Below are 14,249 nucleotides of genomic sequence, written 5' to 3' on the forward strand. Positions count from 1 at the left end.
AAAATGTCCCAGTTCTCTCGTAGGAACTCTCACAGTGCGGCGTCTACATCAGGGTTCAGTCGTGCCCCGATGGAAGCTGTTTTATTGGGGTCCATTGGATGGAGCTGGAATTTGACTATTTCGTCAGCTGGCTTGAAGGATGTGGATTTGGATCTCTTGTCGAGTATCACATCATCCCTGTTAACCGTGGAGCGCAGCGCAGTCAGTTCCTCGGCCGCTAAGGCTTCGGATAGTGCCTCAAGGGCTAATGCGGCCGTCTTGTTTTCGGCGCGGAGTGCTATGTCCGGATCACTAGATAGAGTGATAATTCCGTTCGGCCCGGACATCTTAAGCTTCATGTACCTGTAATGGGGTGTTGCTTGGAAGATTGTGAATGCTTCCCGCCCTAGTAAAGCATGATATCCGCTTTTGAACGGGGCCACCTGAAACGTGACTTCTTCGGACCTGTAATTATCCGGCGTGCCGAACACCACATCTAGTGTGATTTTTCCTGTGCAGCGCGCTTCCCGACTGGGGATTATTCCTCTAAAGGTTGTGCTGCTTCGCTCGATGCGGTTCCAGTCTATTTCCATTTTTTGAAGGGTTTCCTCATAAATGAGGTTCGGTCCGCTGCCTCCATCCATGAGCACCTTTGTGAGGCGAAAGCCGTCCACTATGGGACTGAGGACCAATGCGGCTGGTGCTCGGGCTGTTCGGAATCTAGGTTCATCACTTGCGTTGAAGGTAATAGCAGTGTCGCTCCATGGATTTATTGTTGCAACTTGATAGACTTCGGCGAGGCTGCGGAGTGTTCTTTTTCGCATATTGTTTGATGTGAAAGTCTCGAAGACTGTGAGAACGGTACTGGTGTCCTCGGGCTGGCTTTCTGCGGCCTCCAGAATTAAGAGGTCCTCGCCAATTTTGGCCACCTGCCGGAGTATCCAACATGCTCTAAGGCTATGAGTTGGTGTGGCGTCCTCTGTACTGTGAATTCTACAGGGTCCATCAAGCCACCTTTCCAGTACGGTTCCATGCCCTGTAGAGGGTTTTGGCTTTTTGGTGTTTATCCCGGGTGTCCTGTGATGATGCACCCTCTTAGTTCGGACGGGATTACTATTCAAGGCCGGATTATCCCAAAAATTTATTTCGGTTTTCCAGGCGCTTTCCATCGCACAGTATTTTTGTACTATGGACGCCAAGTCAGCGAAGCGTGTGATATCACGACGACTTACGGTGTTAAGGATTCCCTTGTCCGTGCAATTACTGCAAAAAATTAAGATTGCGTCTTCCTCGCGGCAATCCTTTATCATGTTCATAACTAGGAGGAATCTGGCCCAGTAATGATGTACTGTTTCCTCAGGCCTCTGCCTGATTTGGGAGAGATCGCTTATGATTGGGTGGGCGGGTGTCGTTGAATCTGAAACCTCACCCAATCCAAGGTTTGGAGGCCGAAGAGTTTCCGAACTCTGAAGTTCGGATTCTTGGATGTTGTCCAGTGAATCTGGCCCGTTGCCTGATCCTAAGCTCAGGTCTTGAGTTATATCTCCCCCTCCGCGGGTATCCGGCTTGGAGGGGTCGGGAATTTGGACGTAGCTAGTCCTTAAAATAGATGAAGGGTCGCCGCACATCGTCTCTACCACGGCAACGTGGTGGGTGACATGGGGAGAGTTAATTTCTCTTAGATCGGGTTTAAGCCCAACCTGGTCGTAATCCGTAGCGACCCCCAGGGCGGCGATGCGATCCAAGAGCTCATTTATGGAAGAGAGCTCCATTGGATCTAGCTGCTCGACAAGCTCCGAGTTGATGTGTAGGTTGCTTTTGATGACCCGAGAGGTCACCGTCGGCGCAACAGCCGAACAGGCGGTCATGAGGAAACCACCTAGCCGGAGGGTTTGGCCGACCGCCAAGGCTCCCTTAGCAATGGCACCGTCTTTAAAGACGGGAGAAGGCATCCTTCCTGATTGTGACGACATAGAGGAACTCTCAATGAAAGCACCAATGTCGGTGTCAAAACCGGCGGATCTCAGGTAGGGGGTCCCGAACTGTGCGTCTAGGCCGGATGGTAACAGGAGACAAGGGACATGATGTTTTTTACCCAGGTTCGGGCCCTCTCGATGGAGGTAATACCCTACTCTTGCTTGATTAATATTGATGATATGGGTAGTACAAGAGTAGATCTACCACGAGATCAAGGAGGCTAAACCCTAGAAGCTAGCCTATGTTATGATTGTTGTGTATGGAGTTGATTGCCTACGGACTACAACCCTCCGGTTTATATAGACACCGGATAGGGTTAGGGTTACATAGAGTCGGTTACAATGATAGGAGATCTTGAATATCCGCATCGCCAAGCTTGCCTTCCACGCCAAGGAAAGTCCCATCCGGACACGGGACGAAGTCTTCAATCTTGTATCTTCATAGTCCTGGAGTCCGGCTGAAGGTATAGTCCGGCTACCCGAACATCTCCTAATCCAGGACTCCCTCAGTCGCCATCTGCGATCCTCACGTATCGGTCGTACTCCTCCATCAATCTACTTCTCCACAGCACCTTCACTCACCGGCGGTGGTTTTTTAATGGAAGAGGAGACGAGCAGCGCTGGTTTTGGTTTAGAACGGGAGAGGAGCGACGCTGGTTTTGGATTGGAACAGGAGAGGAGGGGCGGTGGTTTTGAAATGGAAGAGGAGAGGAGCGGCGCTGGATTTAGATTGGAACAGGAGAGGAGCGGCGGTGGTTTAAGAGGAGAAGAGTGGAAGAGCGGCGCTGGTCTTGCAAGTATTTTTTTGTTTTGCGTATTTTGGGTCAAAGTTTCACCACGTACTGTATTTGACAAGCAAAATGTGAATGCATGTCACCAAAAATTGTATCGTTTGGTTCATATCTGAATGTACTTTCAAATTATATTATTTTTGCAACGTATAACATATATTTTATTTGCGAAAATCATGGTCAATTATGACCCAGAATAAAAGGGAGACTAGTTAATGTGGGGTCGCTTTCTTAATTGAAGGGTTAATTGATTTTGATTTTGATCCACTCACAGCGTGCCAGCCCTCTCGTCCAATCCTAAATCGCTGCCGCACGCTCCTCTCCCTCTTCTCCATTGCAAAACCACCTCCTCTTCTCTCCACCATATCCATTCCAAAACCACCGTCTCGCCTCTCCCTCTTCTCCATTGCAAAACCACCTCCTCTCTCCTCATACGAGGATCTATGGAGGGGATGCAGCAGCGAATCAGGCAGATCGCCGACGGCGACCAGGCAAAGTTAGTCAGGTTGAAGGAGATCCTTACTTGGTTTGACAATGAGTGGGAGATTTCGAGGATGGGGCTTTTCCCGCGCGGTAGGCGGGGCAGTTCCGCCTAGTCAGTTCGACAGAGACACGAGAAGATGAGGGAGTAGGCTGCTGCAAACGGAGGGTTGTGTGATTTGACAGTGAGTTACTGCTGGACAGGTGGGGCCCGGTGATTTGACTTGCCATTATCATTTTAACTGCGGCGCTATGACCGGCTTGAGTCTCCCGATTCCTGACTACCTCCATACAGGTGCCTCTCCCGATGCTCCACCATGTAGAGGCTGGCTCTTGCTTGAGAGCCCACTCCTCCACTTTTTCCTTGCCTCTCTCCCCCACATATGCAAAAATGCCATGTAAAGTGGGCTTATAGCCCACTATTGTACTTGATCCTACAGGTGCTAAGCCTGCCACATAGGCATGAAGTCTGATGTGGCAAGTTAATTAAGAAGAGAGAGACTAGTTTGGTGACCCCAGAAAGAAACGGTGATAAGCGCGTGTACCTAGATGAAGCAAACTTAGCAACAAAAAACTAAGCACCTATGCATTGGGGACTTAAGTTGCTAAGCCATTTAATGCCCATAACACCTCATCTAAGGCTACTTCCAATGCATTGTTGCTTACATGAGGTGCTAAGTGCATTAAAAACCTTAGCAACTAGTCTCCTCAATGCATGGGTGCTTAGCTTTTGTAGCTAAGCTTCCCTCATTGAATTGTTTAACAATTAAACTCCATCATCCATTGGTTGAAAGTCATTTTGCATTGGTCCACGTTCTTAGCACCGTTTCCTCCTAGGGTCACCATAATGCTCTCTCTCCTTTTTAATTGCTTTGCCACATCACTTTCTTGCCTATGTGACATCCTTAGCACCTGTACACCATGGAGCACTGGGAAGGGCCTAAGCACCATTTCATTGGAAGAGGTCACTCCTTGGCAAATGCAATAAATACTACGAAGAAAGAGATAGAGAGAAGTAAACAAAACATACTCTCATAGCCAACCTTATAGCTAACCTTGTTGTATGAGTGATTAAGTGATGACTATGTATGACATGCCAACATCAGATAGCCTAACGCACCATGTTAAATATCCAAGGGCGCGACCACGCGAGCGAGGCGACGGTCGTGGTAGGCGTGACCATGATACGGGCTGCTGGCAGCCCTTGGATCTGAGATCGAACAGTCGCATGCTTTTGCTGAAAATTTGCAGAATAACCCTCCAAGATAGGATATTCACCCATAGGTCTAGAATCACGCCATGCAACCATTCGATCTCAGATCCAAGGGCTCTCGGAAGCCCGTATCATGGGAGAATGGAAAACTTTGTATCACCTGTAATTTTCCTGAGGCTTGACATGACATCAAAAGCCATTTAATTGGGCGTCGAGTAGACATGACATCTAATTGGGCCCCCATAGTACTGTGCATGAATCCATTTATCCACCAGGCAAGCCACTACCCTGCCATTCACACGCCCCCCCCCACTCGACATTTTTACAATCGATAAACCGCTCCTAGTCGTCCCATCATTTCACATTACGGCAGTTCCACTAATCCTAACCATCCTCCCAAATCCATGGCGTCCCAAATCTCCATGATCAGCGGTGAGTACAAGGTTAGAACCATCACCGGCGATGAGTTCGACGTCATCTACACCCGTTCTTCCGCAACGGTGAAAGAATGCCTTGCTCGCTTCAAACGTATGTTCGAAAACTCAAATGATGAGTGGGTCGCTGGGCTAGATGTTGAGTACACCACAGTCTTGGGAAGCGAGAAGAAACTAAAGGAGGCAGAGAGGAAGAAGCACGCCGTGATCCAGGTTTGCGTGCATGACTTATGCTTGGTCTACCACATATGCCATGCTGACGTTGAGTGCGAGGAATTTAAGGACTTCCTCAAGGGCGGCCGAGTCAAATTCATTACTATAGACTTTAGGAACGACAAGGAAATCCTAGGTCGGATAGGCTCGTTGTAGGCGACCCCTTCGACCTCCAGAAGGAAGGGCTAGTGCCCTCCCTTGATTAGCCTTCAATGCTGACCCTGGCAGGAGCCATGGTTCATCCTGTGTACGGTGAACTGAAGAAAGCTCCACACACGTTTCATCGTGCATGGCAGTGGACTGTACGATAGACCACATCCACTACGCTGCAATGGATGGCTACCTTTGTTTCAATATCTACAAGGGTTGGATGAAGAGCAAGAGCCAAGTGTGCGGTTGAAGCAAAGAAGTATCTCCTAAGAGGAAGAGGAACAAGGACGAAGTTGAGGACATGGACGAGGACTCCGAGTAAGGTGGCAGTGTCGTTGCTCATGGTGGTTCTAGTGCAGTGTCTACCGGATTAATTGCTTAGTTTAATTTCTGGTGTGCTTAGTTTTATTTGAGGGGTGTGTTGTGCTGAGCCCCCAGCAGAACTATGTTATGTTTCTTCTTGTTATATTTCATACATTTCATATTTTTGTTGGTATAGTACTACCACTCATTTCTTGACGTTATATACGTACAATATATATGGCCAACATCATATAGCCAGCAGTTTAGTTGTCAAAGAATTTCAGGGTGCTTTGTTTTGTCAAAGACTTCCAGGGTGCTTAGTTTTATTTGAGGGGTGTGTTGTGCTAGACACCATTAACTTATCATTGTGAGAATCGGCTTATTTTTGTCATGTAACATGGTCAACGGGTTTGACGTGAAAATAGCAATGTCTAATGGCATTTCTGAGCAAACATCTAACTTAACGATGGCATTTTTTAGATATCTAATTGCATTTTTGAGCATGCATCTCACGGATCGATGGCATTTTTGCTGTCCGATTTGGAAGGCGCACACATTAACAATCAACAAAGTCATTTTGGAACAAATGTTGTCACGTTACAATCGGAAACACAAGTATTATTGAAACTGTGGGCGTTCTATTTACCATTTACGTGCCACAACGCGTCCCCTTTTTTATTAGCTAGGAGGCCCTGTGCAGGGTAGCTATTTGAGTACGGGAGGCGTGCGATCAGACCCCTGCGCGTGCTTATCGGGAGGAGAGCCCTTTGACCTCCATCTGCCGTCCACCTCTCTCCCAAGGTCTCCATTAATGGCGCCCGAGCCTCTGTTTAATGGCGTGGCAATGTCTCACTCGACTGAGATTTAAGAGAGAAACAAGAAAATCTGAAAAGAAAATTTTGCACGGATCTTGATGTAAGATCCGACGGACCTATATAGCATCTACTACGACTTATAGCAAGACTGATGAATATATATAAGGACGACGAGAGTGGATAATAATTGTCTTACATAATTAGGAAGATAATTAAAAAAATTCACATGCGGCTACGCCCGAAATACACAAGGGAAAAAGAAGAAGGAAGACGCATACAACGATCTGGCTCGCTGATCTCTACTTTCTTTATGCGCTGCAGGTCGCGGAGACTACTTCTCGCGGCGGGCGATGATCTCTTTCATCAGTTTCATGTCCTTAATACGCTGCTTGGCAGCATCCATGGATTCCTCCACTAGCCTGTTGCGCTCGATGCGGAGCATGGCATTCTCGTCCATAAGTTTCTTGATGATGACGCCCGTCCTCTGCAACACGGCAGCGGTCTCCTCCTCCCGCTTTGCCCTTCCGGCGATCTTCACTCTCAATAAGTCGCGCTCGCCCCGGAGCTTCGCATTGCCCTCCCCCAGTTGTCGGATGACGCCGGTAGCCTCGTCCTGCATCCTCGCCCAGCCGGAGATCCGATCCATCTGGCTATGGACTATCGCATGCATGCGCCTGCAAGAGTCCTTGCCTGCCCGTGAGAAATTTTCCCAGGCCACCGTGGTGCGGCGGGACCTCCCTGCTGCTTCGGCGGCGCGGCAGGACATCTCTGCTGCTTCCGCGGCTTGGCCGGACCAGTTTGCTACATCGACGGCGCGGCGGGACCTCCGTGCTGCTTCGGCGGCGCGGTGGGACCTCTATGCTGCTACTGCTGCGCAGCTGGACATGTCGGCTGCTTTTGCAGCGAGGCGGGACATCTCTCATGCTTCCTCTTCCATGCTCACCTCTCCCTGGTGGAAATCTCTTGACCCAGAACTCACGCTGGCTATGGCTTGATTGACTTGATTGTTTTTTGTGGATGAGGAGTTGAGGAGGAATGTGCAGTCATCTTAGCATATGGTATTTATAACCGAGTAGGAGTACTACTAATACGCTCCTAAGTGGGAAACCATTTAGGTTGTGATCGTGTGAACAGGTTTGCAATTAAATATAGTGTGGTAGTAGTACTAATTTGGAATGTGACGAGACGCGCTCAAAATTTATTGATGGTTCTAGTTTTGAAGTGTGGAACTATTCCTGGATGGCATAACGTCAGCACGTTTTCTCGGCCGTGGTGTAGCATATGCCATGGTACTAGTTCTTTTTCTACTGCTGTGTACGTGCAAAAACTGGCACTGTCGGATACATATCTTACGCTTGGCGTTCGACAGGAATAGCCTTGTGGCGAGCTATAGACTAGTCTTTTTTTCAGACGCATTACACCTATCTCTCGGGACTTCTCGCACGCACCATCACTGCTCCCTAGGTCGATGCCACCCACATACAGTTGTACTCTCTCACACACGCACACACTCGTCATCTCTCACACACGCATTTGTAGCTACGAATTGTAGTGTTCTCAACCATCCGATTGGCTCTATCATAGGTTTCACATTGCTCCTTGGCCTTGAGATTGAGATGTTTTAAACGCGGAGGCTAAGATGGAGGCGCGAGGTTTTGGTTAATGTGCAGGCCGCACACGACACCAACATGACATGAGCTTCGTCTGCTTGGCGCGCATGCAGTCGGGTGAGTTGTCCAAGTATAGACACAACCAGGCCCTCATTGGTATCCGTGCCTCAACTTTGGTTGGTCATAGTGGAGAGTAACATAGACCAGTTACTAGTACCTTCATAGTGGGTAGTGTCATATAGTATATGTATAATTTGGCGACGAGCGCTCTCTATATGTACCACCTTTTTTCTTTAATTACATCTTGTTAGTTTTGCTCCATGGCGCTATCCATCGATACTACTATTGTACAAATGTATACATTTTTTAAAAGGCTGGAGGGCGGGGCAGTCTAGCTTGGTCCTTTTCACGAGAGGCGAGGGCCTTTGTGATTTGACGGCTCATTACTGCTAGAAGGCGGGGCCTTGTGATTTGACTGCTCGTATAAATGTGCCGACGACCCGAGGAGGAGCAAAGAACCGTGCGGTATACTCAAGTTTTCCACTGGAGTACGACGGAGGAGCACGAAACACGGCAGCCCAGTGCCATATCCTCTACTCTCTACTCTTATTATATATTACTAGCAAGAGGCATTGTTCTATTGGCAATAAAGAATGATCTAATTTGCTAGTCATCTCATTTTTAGAATTGTTCTATTCATGCCTCGCAGAGAAGGTGACATGTGCGGCCAAACATCGGAAGCAAAATAAGAAACACAGGAGCAAAAAGAAGAAGGAGGATTATCACCCCCAGAAAAGAAGGAAGACGCACACACAAAATACGAAGGAGACCAATGGAAGTACTACTAGCAACCCATGATTTAACTACTCGCATGCGCGCAGTGGAGTAGTAATGTCTTTCTTCTGCCCTCACGTCCACTCAATTTGCATGCGTTGTATTAATTGACCATCAATGAAGTGAAGGACTTTACACACGTCAAATTATCACATGGGGTGGATCTTCGTACAAAATTGCGTCCGCCCGTGTACCCGCGTATGTGTGCGAGGGAATGAGTGCGTGCCTGGCGTGCGTGCACATCTTCGCTTCGTGCATGTACCGCTAGTGCGGCTCAGGGAGGACGAGTACATTCTTCTGGAACCAGTAGCACGTTACTGTGATCAATCCACACAAGGATGTCGCGACAACGCCTCCACATGTGCCACGTGGCTTCATGAACTGTAAGAGAGACATTGTGTAGCATGCCATTGTGTTTTGCACATACTCGAAGTACTAGTAAGGTACATATGCATTGCACGCGTCAGATTTTGCAACCAAATTACGAATAAATACCACACTGTAGCATGTAAGCTCTGAATCATATATGCCTGATGTAGACCTTCGTTTAATTCTTATAGTTCATCTCATTCAAAATCAATTAGTTTTTATAAAAAACCTAGGGCCTTTTGATTCGTAGGATTTCCCAAACACGGGAATAGGAAGAACATGGGATTAGAGTGGAATGTCGTCTTGAATCCTACAAGATGGTACGAGTGTTTGATTGTGCATAGAAAAAACATAGAATTCTTTCAAAGAGGTTTGAGTGGATGGTACGTTTCCTATGAAATCTAGTGCAAATCAATCATATGGAAAAATTCCTATGGTTTACAATCCTATGAATCAAACAACCAAGATAGGAAAAATTCCTAAGGATTAGAATCCTCCAAAATTCCTTCGAGAATCCTTTGAATCAAAGTAGCCCTTAATCTATTTTATGATTCATGGAGTTGTGCGTTGTAAAGCATAAAGTAAAAACAAATAATGGCAGTTCAACTAGAAAAAAAGTTTGGGCAGTTATGATACGGAAGATTCTGGAACAAAGGAGAACCACTGTTGTTTTGAGATTTGTGCATTATGCTTAAGTTCAACCATGGAGTCTGCTAGATTGTACATGTGGCAAAATCCGGTGGGGGGCTAGCATATGGTGCGAGGGGCCGAGTGGAGGGAGACTATGAAGGAGTGCACAACTGCGAGATCGATATTTAGAGAGGGGGCGAGAACGTGTGCTGTTGCGCGCAGTGGCGGAGCCATGAAAAATGTCCCATGAGCTAGGGGGCCAAGCATTGCTAATCCTTACGAGGAGGGCCAATTCATCAACTTAAACCATTTTTACCAGCAATTGTCTAATGATCACATTCATATTAGCCTCGATATATAGTGATGTTAGGGGGGCAGGGCCCTTGCCGCCCTTGTCTTCGCCATTGTGCGCGCGTTTGAGAGATGAAGCGGAAGGCATGGATGATGAGAGGGGGGGTTGGATATATAATTAATGTGGGTGTATTAGCTATATATGTAATCCTATATAGGGAGGTATAGATTGATCGATGTGGACGTGGGAAAGAGGGTGAGACCTCACTAGATATATAGATTGATCGGTTTATGTGGAAAACTATGAAATACCTAGCTATATATATACACACACACACATAGAGGAACATCGATCGTTGCGCATGCACATGAGAGATAAAGAATGCCCGATATGACGGAGAGGGGGATGTGTGTGTGTGTGTGCCTTCATGGGAGACCGACCAGAAGAAAAGGAGTGCATGTGTGCAATGGATAATGCCGACTGGTAGTGTGTGTGCATGCATGCACAAGAGAAAGTTAGTGGTACAATTATAAAGAGAAGACCAATGTGTGGGTGTAAAAGATTAGGTGAGGTCATAATCAATGTAAAGTTGAATTCAAATATTTGAATAAAAGATCATGATGTTTGAAACCCATGCATGCATGAATATAACGGAGATCTGCGCGGTGTGGTTTGGAAACGAGCATGTTGCAATGTATACAAATTGAACAAGGTCAGATTGGTTTGAATTTGAGATACCGATGGCAGACATCGTTTGGCCACATTGCATCTGTGCATGGACACACTATTCTAATTGGAGATGATGGGTGGCTTTCGCATCACATATCTATATCTATATCTATACCCCTATATGTATATTATATTTTATATTTTTTATATAGTGTGCGGATAACTTTAACTTTGAAAGATGGTCGTTGGATGAGGCCAATCCAATGGTGCGGAGCTGGCAAATTTGAGCGCTACTGGCCGTTGGATATCATCTAGATTCCACCAGATTTTGCCACATGTACAATCTAGAAGACTCTATGGTTGAACTTAAGCATAATGCATAAACCTCAAAACACAAGCACTTCTTGTTTGTTCTAGAATCTTCCGTATCAGAAATGCCCAAATGTTTTTCTACATGATTTGTTTTTACTTTATGCCTTACAACGCACAATTCCATGAATCTTAAAATAGATTAGTTTTCTTATAAAAACTAGATGATTTTGAATGAAATGAACTATAAGAATTAAACGAACATCTACATCATGCATATATGACTCAAAGCTTACATGCTATAATGTGGTATTTATTCATAATTTGGTTGCCAAATCTCATGCGTGCAATGCATGTGTACCTTACTAGTCTAAATGGTGTGTGCGTGTGTGTTGTGCGTGTTAAACACATTGTACGTAGTATATCATACTAGTATAAATTGTCTTTTTTTGGGTACACGTTAAGCTTGTTCTCCCGAAATTTCAAGCCACGCCTTCTTATGCCGAAATTTCAAGCTAGCGTCTCTGTCTATCGTGCTGCGAAACTCCCGCCTCTTCAACCCGTGCCTTGTTAGCCCGAAATATTTAAAATATATCTTTGTCTTGTTGTGCTCTGACAACTCCCTCCATCTCAACCCGCGCCTTGCTATTCCAAAATTACAACGCGCGCGAAAACTCCCACCTCCTGTGAAATCCCGACATGTGAAATGCCAGTGATACTCCTGAACCGAAAGAACCACCTCAAATCGGTGGGGGTACTTTCGTAACTTACCCCACATTTCGGCCAAGCGCGTCCCTAAGCCATGGTTCCCCACTCCCATCCCATCTGCCCACCCATTTGTACACCGAGGCCGGCAAAACCCGCGAAGCCCCACACCCTCCTCCGTCCGCCACCCAGCCGAAGCCTCTTCCCCGACGATGTCGTCCACAGCAACACCTCGACGTCCCTCATCCATCGTACCGGATGAGGATCCGTCGTCGATCTGGTCGTCCCGCCGGTTCAGCCACCCCGTCCTCCACCTCCAGGGAGATGCCTCAACGTTCCCCTCGTCTTTCGCGCCACCTCCATTCCCACACCGTCGCCTTCACCTGCACCACCGGAAGAGCATCATCATCACCGTTTCCTCGGATGAAGCTGTGGCCTAATCGGCGCCACCAAAGAGGTTGTACATTAATCGTCGCATTTTCTTCTTGATTCAATCTCATGATGCTGCCGACTCTCGTCCCGAGCCGACACGGCGCAGCTCCATCCACGGTGGCGTCGCCGGCCACTTCCTCCACGGCGTCGCTCCCTCGGCGGCGACGTCCACATCAGTAGGAGCTACTGATGCTTTAGCTCTCGCTCGTGCTGCTGCTCTACTCTTGCTCTCGGTCCCATGCCTGGTTTGCTCTTGCTCTTGCTCGCGCTGCTGCTCTCGCTCTTGCTCTTGCTTGCGATGCTGCTCCGAATTAGCTACACTTCAGTCGACTGAATCGACTTTTGGGTTAGTCGATTTTCAGGGGGTGGGGGGCTCGCCAGAATTAAGGAAGAACCATCCACAGCGGGGAGGGGGCTCGTCGGAGAGGTACCCCACTATCTATCTTCGGGTTCAGGGTGGGGATGGCGGTTGCCGGCGGTGGTGGGGCAGTGGCGTGGGGATGGCCGGGGCGGCGGCGAACCGGCGGTGGGAGTGTTTTCGGGGTGGGCAGGGCGGCACACCACCGGGCGCGGGCGGCGGAGGGCGGCTGTTTGGCCGGTGGTGGCTGGCGGCTCAGGGGGGTGGAGGTTGAAGATGAACTGCAGGCCCTTGATTTCGTATCCAACGGCTGCAAAATCGACTGGCCAGAGATGAAAAAGTCAGACAACTGACTTGTAGCCTCACCTCTATTGCGTTCAGTTTCGACAGTAAAATTCAGTTTCGACAGCAAAATTCAGTTTCGACAGTTAAGTTCAGTTTCGATAGTTAAATTTAGTTTCGACAGTTAAGTCCAGAGATGAGCGGCTGATGTATACATCTAGCAGTTTGTGGTTATGTATTTTATGTCATCTATTGGAGATGCTATTACAATTCCACTCAGGTTAACGTTGTCTCTCTTGTCCTGCTTCAGCCTTGGCGTCGTCCAACTCACCGGAGCTGCTCCAACGACGAAACCCTCCATCACAGTGGAGCAGTACCTCGGGCTCCATCTCCAGACGCCTAAGATCTTCTTCCCCTCCTCCGACAGCCAAGTCAGCCAAAGCATCCTCACCGGCCAACCCAATCACGCTGAGATTGACATGGCTTCGCCAAAGAGGTTGTACACTTCTTGAGGTTTGACTTAATCTCACCATGCTTCTTTGCATCATGTGATCTTCCAATTCTTGTGAACCAAACACCCAGATCGGTAGAAAATCCTGTGTTTTTAAATTCTCTGTTTTGCACGTGCATTCCTATCCTATTCCTGTCTATTTCCTATCCCTACATTGTTAGAATCCTCAAATTCAAACAAGCCCTTACACAGTTACTTCTGTTGCAGATATGTGTCAAAGAAAACCTTGTGTGGTTTGTCCTGCTCCTGCGGTGCTGTGTTCCACCCCAGCTCAGCTCCTCCAACAACGGAAGGGTTCACCACAGCAGGGATCCGCCCTCTAGAGTGTCTTTCGCCGCCTCAGATCTTCTTCCCCGCCGCCGGCAGCCACGACAACTGCATTACCATCATCAACTGAGCAGATGACCTTGAGTACTACACGGGTCTGCAAGAGAGGTCGCACTTTTCTATGTCTGCTTACGTTATTCATTGCTTAATATGATGACATGCTACTTTATTGCCGTGTTCACCTATTAGACTGCAAGTCAGGTCCAAACTTATGCTGAAACTTGAGTTTTTAAATGGTTGTGGGGTACATATGGGGTAGCAATCAATACTATCTGTCTACTATCTGGTTAATCTTGGGTGTCTACTATGAGCTTCATGTTGGGTGGAAACAAACATTAAAGGAGCCATTATCTGTATTTTTTAACTAAAGCTATTATCCGCCTGCTATCATTTGTTTTGGGTCTATCCACAGTTTTCTACCCTCACTCTGGATTTGTGCATGCACTCCTTACATAATCTCACTATGTTTTATTCCTATGCATGTCAGTTATTGTACACAATGGAACTGAACATGTAGAGCAAAAAAGACGAGCCTTGAGTGGCAATAAAATTTCATGCAGACGTCGC

This window comes from Triticum urartu, chromosome 3, assembly GCF_003073215.2.
Source record: "Triticum urartu cultivar G1812 chromosome 3, Tu2.1, whole genome shotgun sequence".
In the NCBI taxonomy this organism is placed as follows: Eukaryota; Viridiplantae; Streptophyta; class Magnoliopsida; order Poales; family Poaceae; genus Triticum; species Triticum urartu.